Source organism: Amphibalanus amphitrite, unplaced genomic scaffold (assembly GCF_019059575.1).
Source record: "Amphibalanus amphitrite isolate SeventyFive unplaced genomic scaffold, NRLGWU_Aamphi_draft 000203F_arrow, whole genome shotgun sequence".
NCBI classification, from domain to species: Eukaryota; Metazoa; Arthropoda; class Thecostraca; order Balanomorpha; family Balanidae; genus Amphibalanus; species Amphibalanus amphitrite.
Window position 1 is genome coordinate 577575 of NW_024881698.1, and position 14223 is coordinate 591797.

Sequence of the window (14223 nt, forward strand, 5' to 3'; positions counted from 1 at the left end):
TACCGCCTGTCGCTGAATCAGTGTGAGGCTTTACATGTTTCCCGGCTGCGGTTGACCTCTGCTTGGCCTACCTTGCTGTTGGTTTTGCGGTTGGTTTTGCGGACGCTGGACAGAAGCGTTCGCTGCCTGTCGCTTAAAACAGATACGTTGTACATGGCCTATTAGGCCGCAGTAGTAGCAGATCGGCCGGTGATCGGACGTCCATTGATATACCGGTTTGGGCCTAGAGTTCTGTCTAAAATTACCAGGGTTCTGACGCTGTTGGCCCGGCTGAGTGGGCTGTCGTTGGAAGAACTGACCCGGGGGCGGTTGATTGACCGGTGGTGGGTAGCTCTGATAAGCGCTCGGTTGTTGATAGCTTTGATGGACCTGTGGTCTGACTTTGAAGGAATCATCACTGCGCCTGACTAGAACTTCTAGTAGATCTCTGACCTCAGACAGGTCGCTATTTTGCGCAGGGGGCTCGAGAGCAGGTGTCACAGCACTGCAGTCCATTGGTTCTGGTTTTCCTTTCGAGTGATCTCGGTAAGTAGCTAGTTCTGTCATCAGTTTAATCTGGTCCATGGCTATGTGATATGCTTCTGTCGGGCTTTTAGGTCGGCGGGTCGCTATGCGTTCTTGTAATTTTCTGTCTGTGATTCCGTTGATGAAAGTCCTAGTAATTGCCTCTACGACACTGGATTCATCTATCTTTTCCTTGTAGGCCTGCCGGGAGAGCGCCTGAAGTCGCTCTGCATAGTGAGGTATTGATTCATTCGGCCTCTGCACGAAAGTCTGCAGTTTCTGTTTCGCTGTATCCGCGTCGTCTAGGTAGTGGTAACGTTGGGTCATGAGAGCTTTGAATCGTGCCCAAGAATCAATAGACGGAGACACCTCGTGGAAGTAATCAAGAGCTGTGCCTTTAAGTGTTTGACTAGCAGCCCAAAGAGTTTGTTCCTCATCGCCTTTTAGCGCCATGTGCAAGTTGTCCATTTCAGCTAGCCATTTGGTAAAATGCTCACCACTTGTGCCATCAAAATGATGTTTCCCCGACACCGACTGGTTAGTCATAAGTTGGTTCTTTAGAACACCGAAACCTTGCATCATTGCATTGATCATTTGGCTTGAGGAAGCAGAAGCGGGAGCATGCGAGCGAGACGATTCGTTTTGAGCCATCATTGAAGCGACAAGGAGCCAGAAATATCAAAAGCTAAAATGGGTATTTAGTATTTACGTTACGTTGATATTAACAGAAAACAAAACAAAATCAAATGCCACTCGGGAGATGTCGAGACGTACCTTTGATGGCGTCACCGAAGATGGGTTGTTCACTCGTTAACTATCACTCCACTATCACTTTCACTACGCGCCGCGGGGCGGATTGTTTCGATTACGCGCGAGAGTCTGTTGTAGCGCTGAGCGGGCGTTGAACGCCTTTGAAGCCACTCGATGAAGATGCCTCGCAGAATAGCGTCAGTTGACCTCTCTGATGACGTCAGTTGACCTCGTTGGAGAGCGCGAGTTGAACTCTCTTTCCTGTTAAACTTTGTCTCGATGACGAGAGACGGTCGGTTTGAGTTATCAGCGGCTTAGATCGAGCGCTGGTTGAGATGGCTGCCGTATAACTCGGGCAGATCGGGCCTGACTGGTACAGTTCGATTTCAGGGCCCTTTATGACTGGTACTTGTACGGGTACTTGTACCTTGAGCTGGCACTGATTAAGATAAACGGTGCCGAGCTTTGGCGTACTCACTTTCGGAGCGCTATTGTTCAGCGGCTCACAGTGAAGTGTCGGCAGATGTAGTAGCCGTGAGAGCTGGCTGGTAGCAGCTGGAGCGCAGTAGTGTTGAATAGGTGCTCGTCAGCGGCAGAGTTCGTCAGCGACAGAGTTCGTCAGCGGCAGAGTTCGGACTGAAGAGTCGGCGCACGAAGAAGGAGATGGAAGTGAGAAGACGGCTTCTTCGGCAGGTTCGATCCGACGTCAGCGGCACCAATGTAACACGGCGGTTTCTCGTGCCCAGGGCGGGGCGCGCCGGTGTTGTTGTCAGCCCTTGCTAGAAGAGATGCTCTGCCGGTCCAGGTGTATTGTTTCACGAGCACAACACAGCGAGATGGTCAGCTACGGTGTCGGTCGAGACCGATGCAGAAACACGTCCGGCGTGGTCTGAGGCTGGGGGTCTTCCCTACACAAGCACGCGGAGCAGATGGTATGTGTCCAGCGGCTGTGGAGCTCGGAGGTCTCCTCGAGCGAGAGAGAGAGCACGTCCGACGCCGATGATGGCTCTGGGTCTTCTGCCAGTCCCCCCCGATCGGGTGACTTTAGCAGAACTATCCTACTCTAAGGGCGGTGGCCCTCTAACCCTGCGTGGCGACTTACTATTGGCCGTTCCATATATGGTTGCACAGTTGCGATTGGTCATCACCACGTCGTACGATCGAGAATCATGCGTCACGTGAGTGAGAGCGTCACACGCTGGTCTCGTGGTCCTAAGTGCATCCGGCTACGCAACGTTGCAAAGACAGCAGACGGCACTTAGCAGGCAGCGGCTGACTCCTAGGTATAGAGTCTCTAGAGCGCGTTTGACAGAAGACAGACTAAAAGCTGACGTTTGTAGATAACACACCGGCGGCGCGGCGCAGAGTGCTGGAGACGATGAGTCACGATCATGAATAAACTATGACGCGTCGTCGGCCGGCCGCGGGGTCAGCTGCAGTGGGCTGAGCGCGAGCGGAGAGCGGTAAAGGTAATGAGCGTTGAAAATGCGAAATTGAAATATAGCCACCACGCAGGTATAATTAGACTACGAACTAATTAAGCCTAAACCCATAAAAATATAAGCAGCAATGAAATGCAAGGCGACGGCGATAAACAATGACACAACAATGACACGCACTTTACAGCTTCAAGCCGAAGTGGACGTTGGTGTTGTATTGCTTCTACGGCGGTTCTCCCTGGTGCAGTGTTAGTGGGGCTACGGGTACTCCATCCAGTCCAGCTTCCTCGCACACCCACTTCCCCACTCGTCGGAAACAGGGTCGATGCTGGAGGCCAGCAACGTCCTCATCTGGCGGCGACGGCGCCGGCACTTCCACCTCCTGGGCTTCCTGTTTCTTCCGCATCCAATGGAGGTGGGCTCTGTACTGCAGTCTAGGTGGCGGTGTCTTATCAATGAGCTTCCGAGCGGGATCGTCCGGAGGGAGTCGCGTCAGGCGTCCATACTCCCGGCCTGCCAGCTCCTTGGCCCGTACTGCCAGCTCCGGCTCTCCCTTCTCCAGCAGCCGCATGCTGGTACTATTCAATCTCTTTTGGACTCAGACGGGTGAGTCGGGAGAGCTCCATATTCAGCTCGTCGTGCCCGTCATCATCAATCTGCAGCTTTGTCTAAAACGGTTCCATGTGTGTTCCAAGAGCATCTGATAGTGTCGAGCCGCATGCATGTTGAAGGTGTCACCAAGCTTCAACTTTATAGGGCAATCACGAATTCATGCTTCTTTGATAGAAATGAATTTTCACTTGCAATGTAGTCCCAAGAAAATGCACTTCACACAAAACAGGTTTACGAGGAGGCATTCGGTTGTCAGATCTTTTTTTTTGTAGGTACTGTTTTGTTCCTGCATCGTCTATCGTGTGGTCTCGCTTCGATCTTAGATTGTTTTCCTCAAATATCCAAGATATTTCACTTTCCTACAAAGGTGATTTTTGCCCTTTTTGATAAACCACAGCTGTTTATTTTCTTTCCCAGTCTTCATGACAAGCACAGTTCTGGATCATTTTTTATCGCTACCCAAACGCGCGTAACGACTAGGCTGAACCCACGCTGACTTTCCGTTATTCATAGGAATGGATATTTACTTGAAATAGATAAAAAATATACAATTTGAACTATAAATAAGACCAAAGAAACGATATCTATATTACTATTTGAGGAGGGCGTAGTTTCTGTCTATTACGAAGGTCGCGACATGGTGCTACGTAGCGCGGGTTACAGATCACACCGTTGCACCTACCGCGCTGAAATTTGCGCAAGTTATAGAACAAGGATGGACAACGTGCCTTTGATGGGTCTCAGCTCGATCGGGTCGATAGCAAGCGCGTGGCGCGTGCCCAAAAAGTGCAAATTCGCGTCATAGACTTTACATGTATAAATCGGCTGGCAAAAACGGGCGAAAATGGCTAAATTTGCCCGACACGGGTCCGTTCCCCGTGCAATATCTCGGTAGCCGTGCGCCCGATCGGCACGGGGAAAACAGCATCGTGTAGAGAATCGAACGGGCAATCGAATAGTGTGCGGTGTAGGGGTGGCACGCGCCACGTGCACACGTGAGGGCAATTTCATTTCAAAAAGTGCCATTTTAAACGGATTTTGGAATTTATATTAATTTCAGGTGATCGTCAGACGGAATGAGTTGAAACAGCGCCTATTAGCAATAAAAATGTACCGCCTCTCATGGAAAAATTGTGAACAGCTAATTGATCAAAAACAAGGTGGAAAAAATCGCTGAATTAAAATGGTATTTGTCCATAATGTGCCACTAAAAAGTTACACGGGGTTTGCTGCTTAACCTGATACGTTTGACAATTGAAAATGCTATCATTAGAAAGAGCATTCAATTCTCTCCAAGATCCAATCATCACGTTTGCATGACTAGCAACAGTATTCTTAAAAATATAAATGTTTCAAAACTCTGCAAAACGATTTTCAGCGAAAATTATCTACGCCTTTCATTTGTCTTAAAACTACGCACCTCAATTATAAAGCACATTTGACAGATTCTGAAGTGGAAAGCATGCTTATCAGACACGGGCACCTCGATGCGGTGGATATTTTTTCCACAAACCAAAACGTTTAGCCGTCAAAAAGCAATCGACCGAAATGGATAGATAACCCAACTGTCAACTGACACAAGAACAACCAAACACCCGCCGATCGTAAATACCCCCTTTTCGCGTTGCGGAGCACGCGGGTCACCCTAGTTTAGTCTATTCAACGCCAACAGTATTCTTTTTTTTTTCTTTTTTTTTTTTTTTTGAAAGTAAGGTTAATTTATTTCTGAAGCTTACTGTTTTTTCAGGGTGTAGTTTTATGGCTAACAAATGTCACATTATTTACATTCACATAAACTGCATTACATATGGGATTCACACATCCCCGGCTTAAAGCGATCAACTGCCTACGTGTAGAGCAGAACGCATACAAAATTCACACTTTACATGAGCATTGAGCAGGCCACGGTCCGCTCAAATCCTGGACCTGCTGTTGAGAGTCGGACACGCGCACGCTCCGGGACAGCACAGGGAAGAGGACCGCGAGCGTGTCATGCGCAGCTCCTCTCGACAGCCGTCCGCAGGGGTCAGTGGTGGTGGGTGGTCCGGTGGGTCAGCCACTGAGTCCAGCGGCGGCCCCGCAGCAGACTCGTCATCCGGTGCCTCGATTGACGGAGTGCTCATGCTCGGGGTCAGCCTGGACGATGGCGTCGGTGACGGTCCCGTTCTGTTGGCCGCTGCTGGTTTAGCTGTGGCCAGCACGGAGGCAGCGTTGCCCCTTGCCACAGCGATTGAAACCCTTTGTGCCAGCCAGACTGTTTCTCGTTTGTCCCCGGTGCGGCACGTCAGCCGACGGCCAAGCTCCTTCATGAGACCTGTGGCCGCCGGACCCAGGACACCAGAAGTCTCAACCGCAAAAGGAATGAACACATATCTCTCACGGAGAGCGGCATAGCGGGCGCGCTTGCGTTCTTCTGCACAGCGGGCGGCGCTGCCGGGATTTAAGGCAGAGCTGATGACGGCAGTTGCTGAGAAGGTGTCACAGCAGGTGGCGTCCCATATAAGGCTCATTCCTCGGCTGAAAGGGAAGAGCGTTATCCCGTCAGGACGTCGACCGTCACCTCTGTCGAGGCCGGTGGGCTCCAAAACACTCTCGAGCCCTGTACTGCTGAGTGCCCGCCGCAGCACGTCATTGAGGTTAGCGTGACGCGCGTGGCGGCCAGCACTCTTGGTACAGGAGAGACCGTGGTGGCCCAGTCGGTCAACGGGGCGATGGCAGAGCTGACAGTTATGCGGTTCACATACCGACGCCCCGAGTCGCAGCGCCACTGCTACCCGCACAGTTTCATCATCCAGATGGAGTCCCACACTGGTGACGGGGAGTGCTTGCACCCAAGCGGCAGTGTGGGGCTCTGCAGCAGCCAGAAGACGCGCCCGGGCCACCTGGTTTGCCCCGTCCAGCAGGCGCTTCTGAGACATCTTACAGAACGTCTCATCCCAAGCACGCTGTTTGCACTCTTCTGACTGGGGCACCTGACGAGCGGCTTCACCGAGCTTGGCGACAATATCGGCCCTGGCACGCTGGAGTGCTTGGGTCGGCTGGCGAGGCTCGGTGGCAAACAGTATTCTGATTTAAATGCCGTCGCAGCGCCAGAACACGGTAAAAATGATATAAAAATATCCGGTTTCACGTGATTTATCAATCTGCTGTGCTACTTCATCCAGTTTGACCAAATCTGTCAGGTGGTGACTTGGATTGTCACGTTCTCAACGTGACTCACATGTACCTCTACAAAAACGATTTTAGCATAATCCGACTCAGAAATGTTCATAGATCATGTTTGATTATTTTCCCTTCTCTGATTTGCATACGACGGGAATAAAGTTAAATGCTTTAACCCGGCGGCCGCTGGGCCTCCGCGCCACCCGCCGGCCGCTGGGGGGGGCATATAGTTGCCCCCCCTTTACTTCGGCGACGATATCGTCGCAACGTGAGGAGACAGAGAAGCGAAACTTTGCACACATCTTTCTGAATACCTAGCCGAGGTTGTGTCCAAATTTGGTGTTGATCCCATTTGAAATGACGTCACAGTGACGTCATAAGTGAAATTATAGTTTTGCGACTCTCATATTCCTCACGATACATCAGATATATGGGACCGAATATAAAGGACCGATTATTGGTCAGAAACTAGATGGAAGTGTAGTTAGATGTTTGAGGATGACAGCAGGTGGTGTCTAGTTCATTTACAGTCGAGTTTCATGCTCAGCGTCGTCAGAAACGGTCCATATCGGAAAACGACAAAACTTTATGACGTCATTGTGACGTCATCTTAGGCGCTACAACCACCAAACTTTCCTCAAACATTGCCTAGGTATTCATTTGAAGCTATGCCAAGTTTCACGTTCGTAGCTCATTAGGTTTCGGAGATATTTCACAAAACGTAAAGGGGGGGGCAACTTTATGCCCCCCCCCCCCCAGCGGCTCGTGGGTTAAGGGCAAGACGACTTTTTCAACTCATTTATAGGTAAATGACGTCACAGTGACGTCATCGGTTGCCCGAACATTGCAAAACTTCAGCTTTCAATTACGTCATGTGTTTTTAGCACAGGGACAAAATCTCAAAACAATATCTCAAATATCAACGACGTTACACTGCAATTCATTAAAAAGGTACCATTCTCCAAAAAAGATGAGCCACGCAGTTGCACGTGCTCTGGAAGTGGTGCAACATTAGTTAGAGGTGCGCACCGGTCAGATTCGGGTTCAGCGGTCATTTTTGTCCCAGAAACCACCCTTTGCTAAGCTCTACCCAATTTTGCGTTATTCGGCCCAAAATTGGGCCTCCTTCCCCTGACTATCTTTACAAGTTTAAAAATCAAGCGTTGGCATCGTGAGAAGCGTTGGGTGGCCGCTTTGCCCCACTCTCCCCTACCTATAGGCCTAAGTCAATGGGAGAAATTGAAAGTGACACCTTTTTTAGACGAATGTCATTATAAACACTCTAAAACACTGAAATACTAGTATCTTTGACACACTGAATATAAAAATGGCACCCATGACTCCTTTGTAGGTATGTCCCTGAGGTCATCTCAGGTCACCAATGGTATCTGTTTTTCGCGAATAACTTATGATAGAGGCATGCCAGTGCAATGAAAACACCTTAGTTGTGTTTGGCTCGACGAAACGGATCGACTGATATGCAACCTGACCCTTACCGGTCAGGTCATGACCTTGACCTGAGGTCAAATTTTCAAATTGAGCTTTCAAGGTCAACTGATAGTTCATTCGACGCGTCTTGACGAGAGGAACACGATGCTGGTAAAAGAAAGTTCGTGCAAGGTTTGAGTCAAAAGTTATTGCAGAAAAACGGTTTCCGAAAAAGTCGGCTATTTTGGCAGTTTTTTGCCCCCTGGGCCTGCAGGCAAAACCGTTGAAGGTGGGTGAAATCTGAGAGAATTGCTCAGAAAGAACGTTAATAGGGCTATCAAATGCGCTTTTCCGCGGCGCTGTAGCTTTATTAGTTTCCTAGCTGTGCGTCGATTTGTTGAAAATTGTCAACATCTAACCTACAAATCGGCGAATTTTGGCCATCAATGACCTCTGGTGACCTGACCTTTGACCTGACTAAAACAGTGACCGATTTTATTTCTTCCTTATTTTTGACGCTCTTTCGAACGCCGCCTTTTCCGTAACGCTATACCTACGTGGCCCAGGAGCCGAGTTAGAAGGGGGTGTTCGTAAATAATCAGACATGATTCAGTTTTATTCACGATCGATGGCAACACAAGTCAAATTCCTAAAACCAGACGTTTCGGCCACAGGGTGCCTTCGTCAGTGGACACTAGTGATTAAATTAAAAACACATAGTATCAAAAACAATCGGTATAAATCGTTCGAAGTCGACACATCGGGCACAGGTTTCGAAATGCATTCTTTGGTTCAACATTAAAAACCTAAATTGAGAACGGCATTCATCACGCTATTGTTCTTGTCGCGTTCTTTTGATATGCTGAAAATTAAATTATATAATGAATGTACCTACAGGTCACAATGTAAATGTCGGAACGTTTGATTCGCTCGCCTTTTCTCAGAGTCTTTCAAAGTTCGCCAATCACCTTTCGTTTAGAAATCGTTTACGTTTTGTTTCCTAGTGCCATCATTGCAGCCGCTTTTGCCCAGGTAAAGAATCCAGGTTTTTCGTTCACTGTATCTTGGAAACAGATGTGAGCTGCTTCCAGAGCTTTTCTCACCGATTTTGACATGCCTTTTTCAATGACATGAGCACTGTTCCAGTTTGGTAAATGTTGACATTTTTTGATATGAAGGACGAGTGCGTTCGATCTATTGTGGTTCCGGACATCGCGTTTGTGTTCTTTCAGTCGTGTGTCGAGTCCTCTTCCAGTTTCTCCTATGTACGATTTGTTGCATGGGCCCGAGCAAGGAATTTTGTATACCACACTGTTACTATCTTTCTTTTCAGGCTTCGGCTGAGTCAGATTTTCCACTTTTCTTCCGGAAACTATCGTTACATTCGATCCATTTGATCGAATTGTTGTCGTGAAATCGAGTCGGCATGTGTTGAGTTCGGTATCGATATATATCGGCCACGTTTCTTCTCTTCTTGTCTTCGTTTTCGTTTCTCTTCGGCGCTTCTCCTTCTGATTTCTTCCGCTTTCTGTTTCATTCTTAGTAGGAACCCTTTTGGATAGTGAAGCCGGTCGAACGTATCGAAAATGTGCTTCATGGTTCGTCTTCTAAGAACTCCTCGCTACATATTCTAAATGCAAAAAAATATCATTCTTAGACACCCTTATCATGAGATGTGGACAGAAAGCAAAATTCACGGTTTATCGTAAGGTTACAAACAAAGAAGATTATGTCCATTTTTTATCAGCTCACAACGAACGAGTGAAAAGTGGGATCGTTATCGGATTTTTCTTACGAGCATTTAGAATATGTAGCGAGGAGTTCTTAGAAGACGAACTGAAGCACATTTTCGATACGTTCGACCGGCTTCACTATCCAAAAGGGTTCCTACTAAGAATGAAACAGAAAGCGGAAGAAATCAGAAGGAGAAGCGCCGAAGAGAAACGAAAACGAAGACAAGAAGAGAAGAAACGTGGCCGATATATATCGATACCGAACTCAACACATGCCGACTCGATTTCACGACAACTTCGATCAAATGGATCGAATGTAACGATAGTTTCCGGAAGAAAAGTGGAAAATCTGACTCAGCCGAAGCCTGAAAAGAAAGATAGTAACAGTGTGGTATACAAAATTCCTTGCTCGGGCCCATGCAACAAATCGTACATAGGAGAAACTGGAAGAGGACTCGACACACGACTGAAAGAACACAAACGCGATGTCCGGAACCACAATAGATCGAACGCACTCGTCCTTCATATCGAAAAATGTCAACATTTACCAAACTGGAACAGTGCTCATGTCATTGAAAAAGGCATGTCAAAATCGGTGAGAAAAGCTCTGGAAGCAGCTCACATCTGTTTCCAAGATACAGTGAACGAAAAACCTGGATTCTTTACCTGGGCAAAAGCGGCTGCAATGATGGCACTAGGAAACAAAACGTAAACGATTTCTAAACGAAAGGTGATTGGCGAACTTTGAAAGACTCTGAGAAAAGGCGAGCGAATCAAACGTTCCGACATTTACATTGTGACCTGTAGGTACATTCATTATATAATTTAATTTTCAGCATATCAAAAGAACGCGACAAGAACAATAGCGTGATGAATGCCGTTCTCAATTTAGGTTTTTAATGTTGAACCAAAGAATGCATTTCGAAACCTGTGCCCGATGTGTCGACTTCGAACGATTTATACCGATTGTTTTTGATACTATGTTTTTTTAATTTAATCACTAGTGTCCACTGACGAAGGCACCCTGTGGCCGAAACGTCTGGTTTTAGGAATTTGACTTGTGTTGCCATCGATCGTGAATAAAACTGAAGGGGGTGTTCAAACCCCCCCTCCCAGCAGGGCGTCGAAATCTAGGACCCCCAGCCGGGCGCGGGTTAACCCGGCACCGCCTGGGCTATTTCCGTACCCACGACAGCCTTGGGGGGGGGTCGGATCCGACCCCCCCTGTTATCTCGAGAACCAATGGTCGCATCGAGCCCCGCGAGGCGGCGTTAGAAAGGTCTCTACGAGACCTTCCCAAAGCACTCTTAAGATTTTAAGATTGAGGTCAACTTTCGGGTCAAGGTCAGTTCAAAGGTCAAATTCTGGGGTTTTGCATGATTAGGCTTACGGACAGCGGAATCGATAGCTGCTGCTCGAAACTCACCAAAAATGACCTCAAAGACCAAGCGAAGGTACCATGTGCGTATAGGGGTCATACTAAGTACGGGTCAAGGTCAGGTCAGGTCACGAAAGGTCACGGTTTTCACTTTCTACTACATGGGCGTACAACACATTCTTTATGGCTTATTTTTTCACGCCGAATCCGATGGTATTATTATTATTATTATTATATCGTTTATTCCACTAACCACGATCATCGGGTGGGCGTTACAGTGGAACATTGCCAATTCCAACACGTCTGTTCATGCGGTTAACAGTGAAGGTTGGTACATATAACGGTACACTACAGGGTACATACAAGTACATTCGCACACATTGGGTGAAACGTGGCCATCAGTTGTCAGTGTTTGCTTTTGCTAGGAGGTACTTTTTCAGTTCAAATTTTGAGGCATTCCTCATTCTAGTGGGCAAACTATTCCACAATTTAGAGCCATGATATGACAGTGAATATTTCATAAAATCTGTTCGCGGAGCAACCAGATCTAGGTTCTCCGACTGTCTTGTCTCACGGTCAGATCTTCTAGTTATAAAGAGCGAGGATATCAAAGGTGTTGTAATCTCCGGAAAAAGCAGACACTGACGAATTATATTCAATGCAGCAATGTCATGTTCGAAGGCTAAGTCTCTTCGCCATGCCACATTCGCACTCTCACGACCCGTGATACGCCGAGCAAATTTTACAATTTTAGATATCCTTTTCCCCTGTGTCAAGCCACAATTCCCCCATACAGAAACACAGAAACGGATATGTGGAAGAACTAACGAATTAACAAGCAGTGCAATAGTTTTCAAGGGCATAATGTGACGCAAGTGACTCAGGCGTATCAGCATGCCAATGCATTTGCCAACGACAGTGTCGATATGGCTACTCCACGTAAGACAGCTGTCTAAAGTAACGCCCAAACTAATTAGAGACGGCTTAACTTGTACCACAGTATCAAATACATGTACACTCTTCAAATTAATCTTTTTCAAAACACATCTAGTGCCAAAAACAGTGACTTGTGATTTGGCAGCATTTACAGAAAGGCGGTTCCGGGAGAACCACACCCCAAGCCTTTGAAGAAGGGTCTGAAGGCGACCTATCACAGTATCTAGTTCGTTTGGTGGTCCCGAAACCATCACCTGAGTGTCATCGGCGTATTGAATTATTGATCCTGATTCAGACGCAACGGTGGGTAAATCATTCATGTACAAGTTAAACAACATCGGACCCAACACACTTCCCTGTGGAACACCTGAGAGCACATCACCCTTCGCATCATTACAACCCCTCACATACTGGCGCCTACCAGAAAGATAGCTTTTGAACCATGGGTGTTCAATGCCATAGTGTGAGAGTTTCGCTAGCAATATACGATGATCTACACAATCAAACGCCTTGCTCAGATCTAGCGATACCAGAATGCAAATGTTTCCCTTATCAATAGAAGCCCTGATGGATTCCGTCAATGCAATCAGGGCATGTTCAACGGAATAGCGTGGTCGGAAACCAAACTGATTTTCTGACAACACATCGCAGTCATCTAGGTACGTACTTAGCTGAAGAGAGACAAGTCTCTCGAGAATTTTGGAAGCGACGCTTAAAAGGGATATAGGTCTAAAGCTAGACGCCTCCTTTGGGTCACCTTTTCCCTTGTAAATGGGAACTACTTCAGCTATTTTCCAACAGGATGGCAAAGTACCGCTGGTGATGGATGAGTTAAACACTCGTAGAAGCGATCCAAGAAGCCTGGAAGAGAAAGACTTGAATAAAAAAGCAGGGAGTCTATCTGGCCCACATGACGTGTGTGATTTTAAGGATCTAATAACTAAGCGTAATTCGTCCAATGTTGCTGGGCGAAGGTCGAATCTAGTTGATAATACTCTTGGGGGACCAAAAAACACCTCATCTGTACATGCACTGATATTTACTTTGCTAGCGAGGTTTCCACCTACTGAGCAGAAGAAATCATTGAATGAACGTGCCGTGCTTTCGTCCAATGACTGGGCGACTTTAGATTTGCCAAGCGTTGCATTTATTAAATTCCAGGTGTCTCTGCTGGACCTATGCGATCTGATACTAGACTCAAATTTTGCTCGTCGTTCAAAGCAAATGACTTTTTTAACCTGACGGCGCATATCCTTATAGAGGGTGATATCGGACTGAGCGTTGGTGCGTCTCGAAACACGTAACTGGGCCGTCGTTAGGCGGATAAGTTGCCTGGCGGCAGCTGAAATTCCAAATCCGGATTTGTGCTTAAGTGAGACAGTTACAAACGGAGCATGACGATCAATGACTGGAATGACTGCTTCTGTCCAGCATTTCCAACCCTCGCCGGGATCAAGGCCCTATATACCAGGTAGGGTCGTCCGGCGATTCTACCTGATCGTGACGTCAGCTCGTGACGTCATCTGGGGGCAAGTCTTGAAGTCCCGTTTAAGTCCTATGCAAATGGGCGATTTTTGAAGCGCTATAGAACAAACTCTGCTACAGCTAGCACAAAACTAAGTGCATCATCGGAAAGCCGAGACATTTTTCTTCGAATTATCTAAGAAGCATTTTTCACTAAACCCATTAGTTTTTTCCAAAAATGCGTAAAAAGCCCCCATGCCTCCGCAGCCTCCCTTCCGCCGGCCGCCACGCCGCCGCGGTGGTGTAGTGGTTAGGATGCTTGCGCCGTAATCCAAAGATCGTGTGTTCGAATCTAGGCGCGGGTCGTACTTAAATCGAAATTGCAAGCAGAATATGTGTTGTTTCTTGATAAATGACTTATATTACAGCTAACCGTTCATAAAGCTATCGATAACAATTGACTGAAACACAAAATATAGAATACATTCTAATAAAACAAATTCAAATATGGCGGCCGTTGCGCCAGGCTCCGCCCCCGACTCCGCCCCTTCGTGTGACGTCATCTGTGCACTTGGACACACAGGGAGATAGGGGACGACATGGGCCTGGCCGGGATCAGAAACATCAACCCCGGGGGCCCAGGGTATCGCGTCATGCAGGTCTCTGCAGAAGGATTGGAAATCAATATTTTTCCATCTGCGGAACGTTATTGGAAACGGTTTCAACTTTTTCCTCTTAACTTTCATTTTGACTATTACTAAATTATGATCAGATACGATACAATCTTCGGAAGTGCACCCTGTCACAAAAGAAAAAT